The 12,394-nt window shown below is 38.9% G+C and overlaps 1 protein-coding gene and 1 long non-coding RNA gene across 3 annotated transcripts in view; both read left to right on the top strand.

The window, feature by feature from the left end:
- The window catches only part of LOC310717612 (craniofacial development protein 2-like), an 85,917-nt gene that overhangs the window by 66,362 nt on the left and 7,161 nt on the right, over window positions 1–12,394 (top strand). The window lies entirely within an intron of this gene.
- LOC310717777 lies at window positions 3,239–11,191 on the top strand. Of its 2 annotated transcripts, XR_014530898.1 has the most exons (7): window positions 3,239–3,349; window positions 6,583–7,086; window positions 9,582–9,788; window positions 10,081–10,225; window positions 10,335–10,444; window positions 10,565–10,707; window positions 11,016–11,191. It is a non-coding gene; the product is annotated as an uncharacterized lncRNA (long non-coding RNA). The 2 variants fall into 2 exon arrangements; XR_014530899.1 differs by lacking the exons at window positions 3,239–3,349; window positions 6,583–7,086 and adding an exon at window positions 7,258–7,535.

Genomic DNA, 12,394 nt, shown 5'->3' with positions numbered 1-12,394 from the left:
GTAAAAAATGAGCATGTTACACATACAATGTTATTGCACAGATAACAATGATAAGATTCTTTTGTATAGTTACAAGTAATTTCCAGTTATGCGACTGCTAGCACATCACATAACTCCTATTTAGAAATGAGCAGGGGGTTGGGTAGTGTTCATGGTTTCCAAAAAGAGTTTAAAATTTAGATTTTTCTGAGGAAATCTTTTTGTTTTGTCTTAGTCTATTTAAAATTAGTATTAGTCAAGAATCATGCCTGATTTTAAAGCAGTGCTCTTTGAGAGCCTGAAAATTATTGCCATCGAATGCAGATTTTCAACCTTGTCCTCTGCGCACAAAGATTTCTCCAGATTCTCTGAGGCACCAATTGATTATATTATGAAATGTAGACGATGAGATATTCAAAGTAGTTGCAATTTTATGTTGAGGATCATTATGCTGAAATTGTTGCACAATTTATAGATGCAGTTTTTTGCAAATTGCTGAAACTTTGCTTATCTGTCCCTCTACGATTCTCTTTTTATACCCAATCATGTTACTGACCTGTTGCCAGGTTGCCTTTTTATTAGTTAATCTATCATTATATGCTGTAGTCACATATATGTTGGTAGCCAGAATCTTATTACATCTTGTTATTTAGATTTATGTGTATAACGATAAAAAGGGATTTAATAAACAAAAGGAGTCCTATTCTGACTTATATAAGGCACTTAAGGAGAATGGAAGTTGCAGTTGTAGTTGCATTGTTCTCTGATATACAAGATAGATAGGATAGACCTAAAATCCCAAAACACAAATAATATTTTTGCTATGTTAGATCTTTACTATAACCCTATCCCAAACTCTAGCCCTATGTACTTACTTGCCAGCAAATTGGAGTTTCTCTCCTATGCAGTAATGAGAATAAATCTATTACTTTTGGGTCAGCTATTGCTCGTGAGAGTTTCATTTTATATTTATCTTTTATCGAAGGTAATATTTCCACCACACTGAAAGCTCCACATGAAGGATATTGTCTTAATGAGGGCATTATTTATTAATTACTTATAATTGGCCTTTAAGCCTTTACCTGTGAAATATTAAAACAACTTAGATTTTTTGAAAATTAAAAAACACCTCGGTTGAACTGTCATTCAAAAAACTGTACAAATGAAAGGAGTGAAAATGAAGACTGATGCATATTCTAAATATGTTAAAGATTCTGTAGGGTAATAGGATTTCGTAACTTAGTAAGCACTGTTAAATCAACACTAAGGAAAGCTGCATCACACCATTCAAGCACAACCTTGACGAGGCCCTTCACAACAAGACAGAGACGTGAGGGAATCCACAGTGAGGCATATAGTTACTATAAAGTAGTTACTGAGTACAGTGTTGAGAGTAGGGCGTGAGCGATAAAAATGTGTTTGTACATTTCTTAAATGGTACCAGCTCCCTTTTACGATTTCACTTTGATACTGATTAAAACAATATATTGCATGGTGTTTTTTTGTAGCACATCATATTAGTAGTTATTTATTTTGTTTTGAGATAGTCAGTCAGTAAAGCATTACAGTAGTCTAATCTAGGTGTAACAAAACCATAAACTACTTTTTCTGCATCCTGTAAGATTATATTTCTAATTTTAGCAATATTTCTAAGGTGAAAGAAGGCGATCCTGGTAAAATAATTCACGTGAGCCTCAAAGGAAAGACTCGGGTCAAAAATCACACCAAGGTCTTTGACTGCTGTCCACACTGCGACAGAAAAACCATCCAGAGATGCTACGTAATCGGAAAGTTTGCTTCTAGCTGCATGTGGTCCTCGTAAAAGTCCTTCCATCTTATCCGAGTTGAGCAGAAGGAAATTATTAAACATCCACACTCCTCAACATTTTTAAGATGATCTCTCTGATCTGGTTTTGCTGAAATATACAACTGTGTGTCATCAGCATAGCAATGGAAGCGAATACCATGCTTATGTATAATTCGACCCAGAGGCAGCATATATAAAGAGAAAAGCAGTGGGCCTAAGACAGATCCTCAGGAAAGTATGATCAATGGTGTCAAAAGTGGCACTAAGGTTGAGCAAAACAAGTAAAGAGACAAAACCCTGATCTGAGGCCAATAACATGCACTATGATGAGGCCTAAATCCTGACTGGTACATTTAAAAAATATTATTCCTAAGTAGGTGTGAGCATAACTGCTGTGCTACAACCTTTTCTAAAATTTTGGATATAAAGGGGAGATTTGATATTGGCCTGTAGTTGGACAGCTGACATGGGTCAAGGTCAGGTTTCTTAATTAGTGGGTTGAAGGATTTAGGTACATAACCAGTGCTAATGCAAGAGTTTATTATTTTTAAAACAGATTCAATTACCTCTGGAATTATCTGTTTGAGGAAACTTGTAGGCAAAGGATTGAGAATGCAGGTTGATGATTTTGATGAGGAAATTAATGAAATTAAGTCATTCTCATGAATAGGAGTGAAGTTTTGTAATTGATTGTTTGTTATAATTACACTGCTGTCTACAGGGTTACTTGTAAAATAGTTTGGATTTGTATTAAACGTCTGGATTTCTTGCATGATGTTTTCAATTTTATTATTAAAAAAGTTCATGAAATCATTACTACCTATTGATGGTGTGCTTGTTAGTGCAGTGCTTTTATTCCCTGTTAATTTTGCTACTGTGCTAATTAAAAATCTAGGATTATGCTTGTTATTTTCTATGAGGGTGGAGAAAAAGCAGCACTAAGAGATTCTATAATTTAGGAGGCCATCCTAAATTTAGGAGGCTCTCCTTCCATGCTATTTGAAATACCGTCAATTTGGTTTGACGCCATTTACGTTCAAATTTCAGAGTGCTCTGTTTTAAGGTGTGCATATGATCATTATAAGACTGCAAATTTTTTCTCTGTATTCAGTGGCCCAGTCGAGCTCTGCAGGGTCAGACGGAGATCTAATTAATATCGACAGTTCCGGAGGATTATTGATCAAACTCGCTGCTGTAGCTGCCATTAATGTACGCTTAACACGGTAACGTGGCGAAGAACTAATGCAATGACTTAGTTAGATTTTAATAGATATATATATAATATATATTATGATATATATATATATATATATTATATATATAATATTAATAAATAAAAATATTATATATAATTATATAATTAATTATATAATTTATATATATATATATATATATATATATATATATATATATATATATATATATATATATATATATATATATATATTATAACCAGTTAACAGGGTTTCGATCTAAAAGCTATAGAACGTACTCTTTTTATTTATTTATTTTTATTTTTTTTATAGTATACTGTGGGCCTTGATGGATAACAGTATACAGGCAGTCGTCGACTTATGACCTATGCAACTTACAACCATTCGACTTTACGACTACAATCGCTAGCCGCATCGTCGTCATGCGTTTAAAAATCACCATCGGTGAATCTTTTCTCCCGATGCCGTGCAGCTCAGAACACAGGTGAAGTGCGTTTTTTTTTTTATGCCCGGTTGTTTTCAGCGTGACAAATAATTCACATTTCCTGTTGACTGTCCGAGTGAGCGGCAGGTCAAACGTCAGAGGAACATCATCCATATTTATGATGTGGTGCGGCCCGATTCAGTGGGAGCGCATCTGATTTAATATAAAGAGTTTCATTGGTTCACCTGAACCCGTACGGCAATTTCATTGGTCTAATGTTATGGGGTTTTGGCTTGAAGCTTGTGAAACCGGGAAAACCCAGGAAAAATCCATAAATTAGCTGCTTCATTGTATAAGCCACGGGGTTCAAAATGTGGGGAAAAAGTAGCGGCTTATAGTCCGGGAAATACGGTACTTAAAGATTTTTATAACATCATTTCACAGTACTGTACATATTGCCTACTCTACTTACGGATTGTTTATTGTCGCCGGAGACTTTAATCATGCAAATCTCAGGACTGTGCTTCCCAAATTTTATCGGAATGCGGACTTTGCAACCAGAGGAGAAAACACGCTGGATGTCGAGGTGGGGGCGCATACCAGGCGAAGCCCCGCCCCCACCTCGGGTACTCAGACCCATCTCTGTTATGCTGATCCCAGCATACAGACCACTCAGCAGGCGTTCAAGACCAGCTCAAAAACAAGTGAGAACTTGGCCAGCAGGATCCATGTCTGCTCTCCAGGATTGTTTTAAATGCACTGACTGGGACATGTTCAGGGAAGCTGCAACCAATGGCGATTTTATCAATTTGGAGGCGTACACGTCAACAGTGACCAGCTACATCGGCAAGTGCATTGATGACGTGACCATCTCCAAGACCATCACTACACGCTCCAACCAGAAGCCGTGGATGACCGCCAAGGTGCGTGCGCTGCTAAAAACAAGAGACTCCGCCTTCAGAGCAGGGGACAAGGCGGCCTTTAAAACAGCAAGGGCCAAACTGTCCCGTGCCATCAGAGAGGCGAAGCACGCACACGCCAAGAGAATTCACAGCCACTTCCAGGACAGCGGAGACACCCGGCGCATGTGGCAGGGCATAGGGTGATCACGAATTACAAGATAACGTCACCTGCTTGTGACCGTGACGCCTCCCTCCCAGATGCGCTGAACGACTTCTACGCCTGGTTCGAAGTGCAGAACAACATGGTGGTGAGGAAGACCATCCCTCCTCCCAGTGACCAGGTGCTCTGTCTAACCTCAGCTGAAGTGAGGAAAACTCTATACAGAGTTAACCCACGGAAGTCTGCTGGACCAGACAACATTCCTGGCAGAGTGCTCAGGGAATGTGCACAACAGCTAGCGGATGTCTTCACCGATATCTTTAACATCTCCCTGAGCAGCGCCACTGTTCCTACGTGCCTCAAGACAACGACCATCATTCCCGTGCCGAATAAGTATACTGTCTCCTGCCTCAATGACTATCGTCCTGTTGCACTCCCGTTGCGTATCGTCCAAACCACTCCACGGACGATGCCATCTCCACAACTACCTAGAAAACAAGGACTCGTATGTAAGGATGCTGTTAATAGACTTCAGCTCAGCATTTAACACGATTGTCCCTGAGTACCTGATTGAGAAGTTGAGCCTACTGGGCCTGAACACCTCCCTCTGTAACTGGATCCTGGACTTCCTGACTGGGAGACCTCAGTCAGTCCGGATCGGAAACAGCATCTCCAGCACCACCACACTGAGCACTGGAGCCCCTCAGGGCTGTGTGCTCAGTCCACTGCTGTTTACTCTGCTGACTCACGACTGTGTAGCAACGCACAGCTCGAATCACATCATCAAGTTCGCCGATGACACGACCGTGGTGGGTCTAATCAACAAGAATGATAAGTCAGTATACAGAGAGGAGGTGCAACGGTTACCAGCCTGGTGTGGAGCCAACAAACCTGTCTCTGAACGACGACAAAACTAAAGAGATGGTTGTTGACTTCAGGAAAACACAGAGCGCCCATTCTCCAGTGAACATCGATGGATCCTCAGTGGAGATCATCAAGAGCACCAAAATCCTTGGTGTTCACTTGGCGGTTAACCTTACCTGGTCACTCCACACCAGCTCAATCACCAAAAAAGCCCAGCAGCGTCTTTACTTTCTGAGGAAAGGCTGAGGAAAGCTCATCTCCCTCCCCCCATCCTGACCACGTTCTACAGAGGGACCGTTTGAGAGCATCCTGAGCAGCTGCATCACTGCCTGGTTTGGGAATTGCACCGTCTCGGATCGTAAGACCCTACAGAGGATAGTGAGGACAGCTGAGAAGATCATCGGAGTCTCTCTCCCCTCTATCATGGCCATTTATACCACACGCTGCATCCGTAAAGCTAACAGCATTGTGAACGACCACACACACCCGTCACACACACACTTTTCACTCTCCTACCATCATAGTTTTTTTCCTTAAGCCATCAGGCTCCTAAACAAAGAACTGAACTGAACTCTCTCTCTCTCACACACACACACACACACACACACACACACACATACACACAACTGTGTGACTGATCTGTACAAACCAGACTCAACACACATCATACACTTCGCACACCCATGATTAAGTACCACTCACACTAATCATTACCACAAAAATGTTTACATGCCGTTTTTTTTTTTTTTGCACGTCTTCCGGGATTGCTGCTATTTGTTCTTCTGCACAATATTCTGTCCACATATTTTTGCCACTGTTCACTTTCTCTTGGTTGCTGCTATTTGTTTAAATTGCACAATATTGTTTACAGTTTTCTGCTACTGTGCACCTTATTTTGTTAAGACAGGTTTACTGGCGGAGCTATTTTGTGTTTTGTGTATTGTGTGTTGTCTTGCACTGTCTTATGTTGTCTTTTGCACTGTTTGCACTAGTTGCACACATGCACTTTATGTGGCAAGGATCTCCTACTTAGTTCTTGGCCCTGTGTTTTTTCTGTTCTGTGACTGTTGTTTTATGTTGTTTTATGTAGCACCTGGGTTCTGGAGGAACGTTGTTTCATTTCACTGTGTACTGCATCAGCTATATATGGTTGAAATGACAATAAAAGCTACTTGACTTGACTTAGTAGAGAACCAATCGTGGTCGTAAGTCGACGACTACCTGTAAGTAAGTAGAAATAAGCAGCTGTATAAGAAAGAAGTGTTGCGTGCTAAATCCTGTGATTACAGGTTTCAAGTGAAAGGAGGCCAAGAATTGCAGGTCACCACAACAGGGGGTGCAGGCACCTGAGGTTCACTATGTTCAAGTCCAGTCAATTCAAGTAATTTATTTCTAAAGTGCTTTTCACAACGGACATTGTCTCAAAGCAGCGTTAAAGAATTTAAGGGTTAAGGTGTATTTATCCCTGATGAGCAAGCCATTTAATCCATATCCTTCTCTTCCTATCACCCCTCTCTCTCTCTCTCTCTCTCTCTCTCTCTCTTTCTCTCTCTCTCAGTCGATATAAACATGTTCCTGAGGTTCCAGTGATCACTGTTCCTGCCCCTCTTCCCTTCGTGGATCTTCCCACTTCGTCCAGGCCTGCCTCTGAACAGTGTTCTCTTCGATTGGAGGCTCTCTGTGCAGCTGGGGATGGTTTCTCATCAACGCCTTGAGTGGTTCCATGAAATTCCGGAGTAAGAACGGGGGCTTTGAGGATGAAAAATGTATTGAATTTAATTTAATTAGTGACTCTGGCGAGGAAGAAATCGAAAGGGGAACCCATCCTCATTTGGGTGATATCAAAAGTGTGGTTATAAATCTTTAAAACAATGCAAAACACTGGAGAGTGAAAACTACCATGAGCACCGGAGTGTGCGATTATGAGTAATGTCCTTTCTACAGTCTTATACCTTCAGTTTACGTTGTGGAACTAGGAGCTACTGAGCAACTCATAAAATAGCTCAACATTGGAGATCATCAAGGATCCAACACCAGCTTCTCCATGCCTTTAAACACTCAAAGAGGTCCAAAGTTCAAACTCTACATAAAGTGAAATCCAAATGGTGCTGGTGCGTCTCTAGATGGTTCGGGATGTTTGCGGGTCGGCATCTAAATTTTTTTAAAGGTCCACAATCTTCATGAGGTGGGACACAACTGAAGCTGGTGCAACGTCAGAATGCCTCGGAATGGGTAGAAAAAGAGAAGCAATGAAGAGGAATTAGCATAGGAATTAGGAAATAGGAATTGCTGTTCATAATATTAACAACCACAAGTTGGTAATATGCATGTGATCAGATGTACTGGAGCACAACGTTATGATATGTGATGTTACTGTATGCGTATGTGTGGATTGTAGCATGTTAGAAGACTGGATAGATACATGGGAGCTAAACAATTTAGGGCTTTGTAGGTAAGTAGCAAATGTTTGTAGTCGATTTGAAACTAAAAAGTTAGCCAGTGTAGGGATAATAAGATTGGGATTATATGGTCATATTTTCTTGACCTTGTGAGAACTCTGCTGCATTCTGGACTAACTGTAGCTTGTTTATTAATGATGCAGGACATCTACCTAGTAATGCATTACAATAGTCCAATCTGGAGGTCATGAATGCAAGGATGAGCTTCTCTGCATCAGATATAGACAACATGTTTCTTAGCTTTGAAATATATTTCTAAGGTGGAAGAAGGCTGTTTTTGTAATATGGTTGGTACACTGCAAAAAGTGAAATCTAAGAAAGATCAAATATCTTAAATTAAGGCAATATATACTTGTTTCTTGTCTGACAATATATTTTTTTTCTAACCAGGCAGTTTTTATGTTCGTTTCATTAACTTTAAGCTTTTCTATCCTATATTATCTTGATAAGTTATTATACCTTGTCAGTAAGATTTTATTAAATGTTATAAGTATCTTAATGCTTGAAACAAGATTTACCCGAATTCTAAAGCTTTTTGAAAAATAATGAGTACAAAACTGCTTTGTTGGAGCCATGATTTCTTATTTTAAGCATTTTCCTATTCATCTCTTCACATAATTAAGACAGATGATAAGACAGATGATGGCCAAACTGAATTCACAGTTTTATTGTCATTACAGCACGGCTATCATGTATTCCTGTAGACAGAACAGTGCAGTACAGAACAAAGCAAAGATATTGCAGATATAAACAGATGTTATGTGTTTAGGCTGGTAAGTCTAAGCCTTTACAAATTTAAAGTGGGCGAACAGTGTTAAAATCTTGTTAGGAAATAGTTTGCCATTACATTCATTTGACCAACACCATGTGATGGTAACATTAAACGATACATTTTTTGTGATATACATTTAAAACAACCTCTAAGAAATCACATACAGCTGGTATTTTACAAAGATTTTGATTGCTTATTTAAAGAAACCACACCATCTTCTTATACCCCGAGTCTATCCTGAGTCGGTTCTTAACCAGCCAAAGATTACAAGATTGCTTTAAGAGCATTAAGGCTTTTATTATTTGGGTAACACACTACGAGTCATTTTAAATGTTGTACAGTTCTATTACATCCTTAAGATGGTATCTGACTTGAACATATGTTTGGCCCTTGTTGCAAATTGTGTAATAAAAGGTCAAATCAACCATCTTTTCAGCATCGACTAGTTCAGTGGCCTGTGCAAGGTGTGGGACATCAACTTGATAAGCCATTACAGTTTCATCAAAGCGTATAGTTTGAAATAGTGGATAGTCTAAACAATAAAGCTTAGACTCCACAAGAAAATGTTTTTGACCAGTCCAAAGTCCACAGTACGTAATATACACAGACACAGAGTTGTAACAATGAAAAAGCACCTTTTTTCCAGCGTACTAGAAAGAAGGAGACTATGTCCTTTCCAAAGATCTTCACTGTTGATTAAACAGAAATACATTAACATGCATGATTTTGATTAAGAGAGCAGCAGGGGAAGGCTTCCAGTATCCATGCAGCCGTGAACTCACAGTAATGGTGAAACGTCTCGGTACAACCCAATGCTGATGGACAAATCTGCAGCCAGTAAAGTGGTCACTAGTCATGTGCAAACATCTAACACGGAATAGAAGGAATGTGCTTCCTCCAGATTAATTAAGGCAATGTGTCTGTTTGTATGGTTTCATTTCTGGATCTGATTAAGTGTAATGTAATTAGTAACACAAAAAATAATTGTGTGTCTTGTTAGGAACCTGTGAGGAAGCAGCTTTTGAAAAGGCTTCAGAATGTGACAACCTCCAAAAAAAAACAGGGAGCGACCCCTTCAAGGAAGAGGCCATGAAGCCTTAGCTTTCAGAGCATCCTGATGAGTCCACTTCCTCAGCTTTGATCATGGAGAGATCACCACATTCTAGATGCAGTACCTCAGAGGTTGAATTGAACAGAGAGTTGGATTGTAAGTACAGAAATTCCAATAGTAGATAGTGTTTATGTATAAATGTAGACTTATACATAAAAGCCATAGCAGGTACAAAGACAAACTGCTATGGACAAATGTAAAACGGTTAACTTGTGAAAATTCAGTCTCATATTAACCAGGCTAATGCTTCTTAGGCCTCCAGGTAGGTTGTGTAAGATTTACAGTGTTTAACAAACTCCATGATTGATGATATCACCTTTATGTAACCCCATCTCTCTCTTTCTCTGTTTCTTTCACTCCTCTTTGGCTATCGGTATGTCTGTTTCAGATCATGGATGAACTGCATCGGATTCTTGATCGAGGGAACTCTCAGTTCAAACCTGACCTAAAGACCCGCTGGGGGACCTTTTATGAGAAGGCACAGTTTTATGGGGTGTTCAAAAAGTTAATGAAAGCCCCACAGCAGGACAAAGGTAATTCCTGGCTGTGTTGACAATGTAGAATCCCATGAACGTACAGTATTAGTTTGTTTATATAACTCACTGCTGTAAGTCAAATTACTTTAATTTTGTTTTTAACCAGTGAAGCACTCATTTGCCTTGATAAAGGCTTTACAAGAAATGTTCCCTACACCTGTGGCTCCACCCAAGAAGTAAGGACATGCAAGTGAAGCTATGTTACACGTTCTTGAGGTAAAAGCATTTAAACATGAATAAGAAATTTCATATTACTTACTTTACCATAAGATACGACAAGCGTGAATTGTCCTTGTGGTAATATTTGTTTTTCTCTGTGTTTGTATCCGTCTGCAGAAGATCCAAACACCTTTCTTCAGACGACATCACTCATCAGCCCTGTCGTGATTATCTGTGAAACAAATTGCTTACTGGCCATTGGAACCATGCCTGTGGTGACCTTCCCAAAAGAGGACATCTGTGCTAGTGTGATGTATCTCGTGGCATTATTATGCCTTTCAACCCCACATATCCTAAGTGCATTACCACACTGCTCTCTGTGCTCCAGACAGAAGTCCTCTTGGATGCCATCCATGACAATGACATGACTTCATCATATATAAAGTCTATGGTTGAGTGGAACAAGTTAATTACTGACTTAGGCTGCACGGCACTATTTTTTAATTTTTAGTCCTCATAACAGAACTTTGTACGGACAATTTGATATCCTGTAATCCATAGCAATAGCATTTGCTGTTTATTATAATAAGGTTTGCAGCACGGATACATTGGCTATATTGCCATAGAGTTTTCTGGCATCTGAAACTACTGAGATTCTATAGAGCCAGGCAAGATATTAAACCGTACAGGTGATGGACAAAACCATGGCCAGAAATGACCTTGTGTTGTTTTGTTGCATTCTTTGTTTTGCAAATATACAGCTCATCCAGTTCATAATAAAGAGGTGACAAAAATGTAATGAAATGTTTTTAATTATTTCTCTCTTATTATAAGCAGAATATTTAGATTTTATTCGAAAAATGCTAGGGTATAAAGCTTTGTTTCAAGATAGTTGTCAACCACTTGATTATAATTTAGGCATATTTTACTATAAATTGAAAAAATAATTCTTAAAACATTTCTTAGTATTTAGATGTGCTTGTTTTTAGTCTAGCTTTACTGTTTTTAAGATATAATTTCTACATATACAGCCTTATTTAAAGACAATGACATTAGCATTCGCAAAATTTAAGTACTTTTCCTATATATTGAGAAAATAATTATTTAATCTTTTGTTTGTATTAAGAACATTTACTTGTTTTTAGTCTGGCTGCACTAGTTTTAAAACATCTGTGGGTTCTTTGAGACTAGGTATATTTACTTGTTTTAAAAAAATCTTGGCAAGTTATATTTTCCTGTTCTGTTGCTTATTTTAAGTAAAATTTACCCCGTTTTATTACTTTTTTTTCTTGGTTTTTAAAGTTGAGGGACTGGTAGACGAGTGGCTGTATATAAATTGGTTAAATTTTTAGACCGATTATTGATCCTTGTTTCCAATCCTGTTTTGCCATTGCACTTTGGTTATTTTAACGTAACACAACAAGTAGAACCATATCTAGACAGAGGTGAGGAGTATAGTCAAGGTAAAGGAATAATAGGCAGCCAGATTGAAGCACCTCACTTTGAAGTGGTTCCAGTATTTCGTAAGGCACAGTGGTCAATTTGACGTAGAGCAGTTGATGGTACACCAAGAGCAGTGGAAGCCTTACCTTTGAAAAGTCTAATTATAACAATAATCCCTAATAAGTCAGAAAGCAGTCTCCCTGAAAGATTAGTAAGTCCTAGAGTAAGAGGAGTGTAAAATGACAACTACACTGGTAGAGGTGTTGGGAGCTAAACATCCACTAAGGACACACTGGCTGGAAGGTGGTTTATTCAATGTAGTGTTGTCTGAGGAGATGAAAACTTTGCTAAAAAATAATTACAAAGTAAGTGATAAATTTAAAAAGAGGGATTTAAAGAGAAGCGATTAATATGTTTAAAACTACCTTAGAGTGTTCCAAAAGAAGTGGAATAAGCCTAGAGGAGGAGGTCCATACACAGTGGTGAGAGCTACTCTGACAGCAGTACAGGTTGAAGGCAGTACTGCTTGGTATCATCTGACTGACTGCACCAGAGTGCCAAAGG

Source organism: Silurus aristotelis (genome assembly GCF_946808225.1).
Source record: "Silurus aristotelis genome assembly, chromosome: 22".
Lineage (NCBI taxonomy): Eukaryota > Metazoa > Chordata > Actinopteri > Siluriformes > Siluridae > Silurus > Silurus aristotelis.
This window is presented reverse-complemented; position numbering and strand designations above follow the sequence as displayed.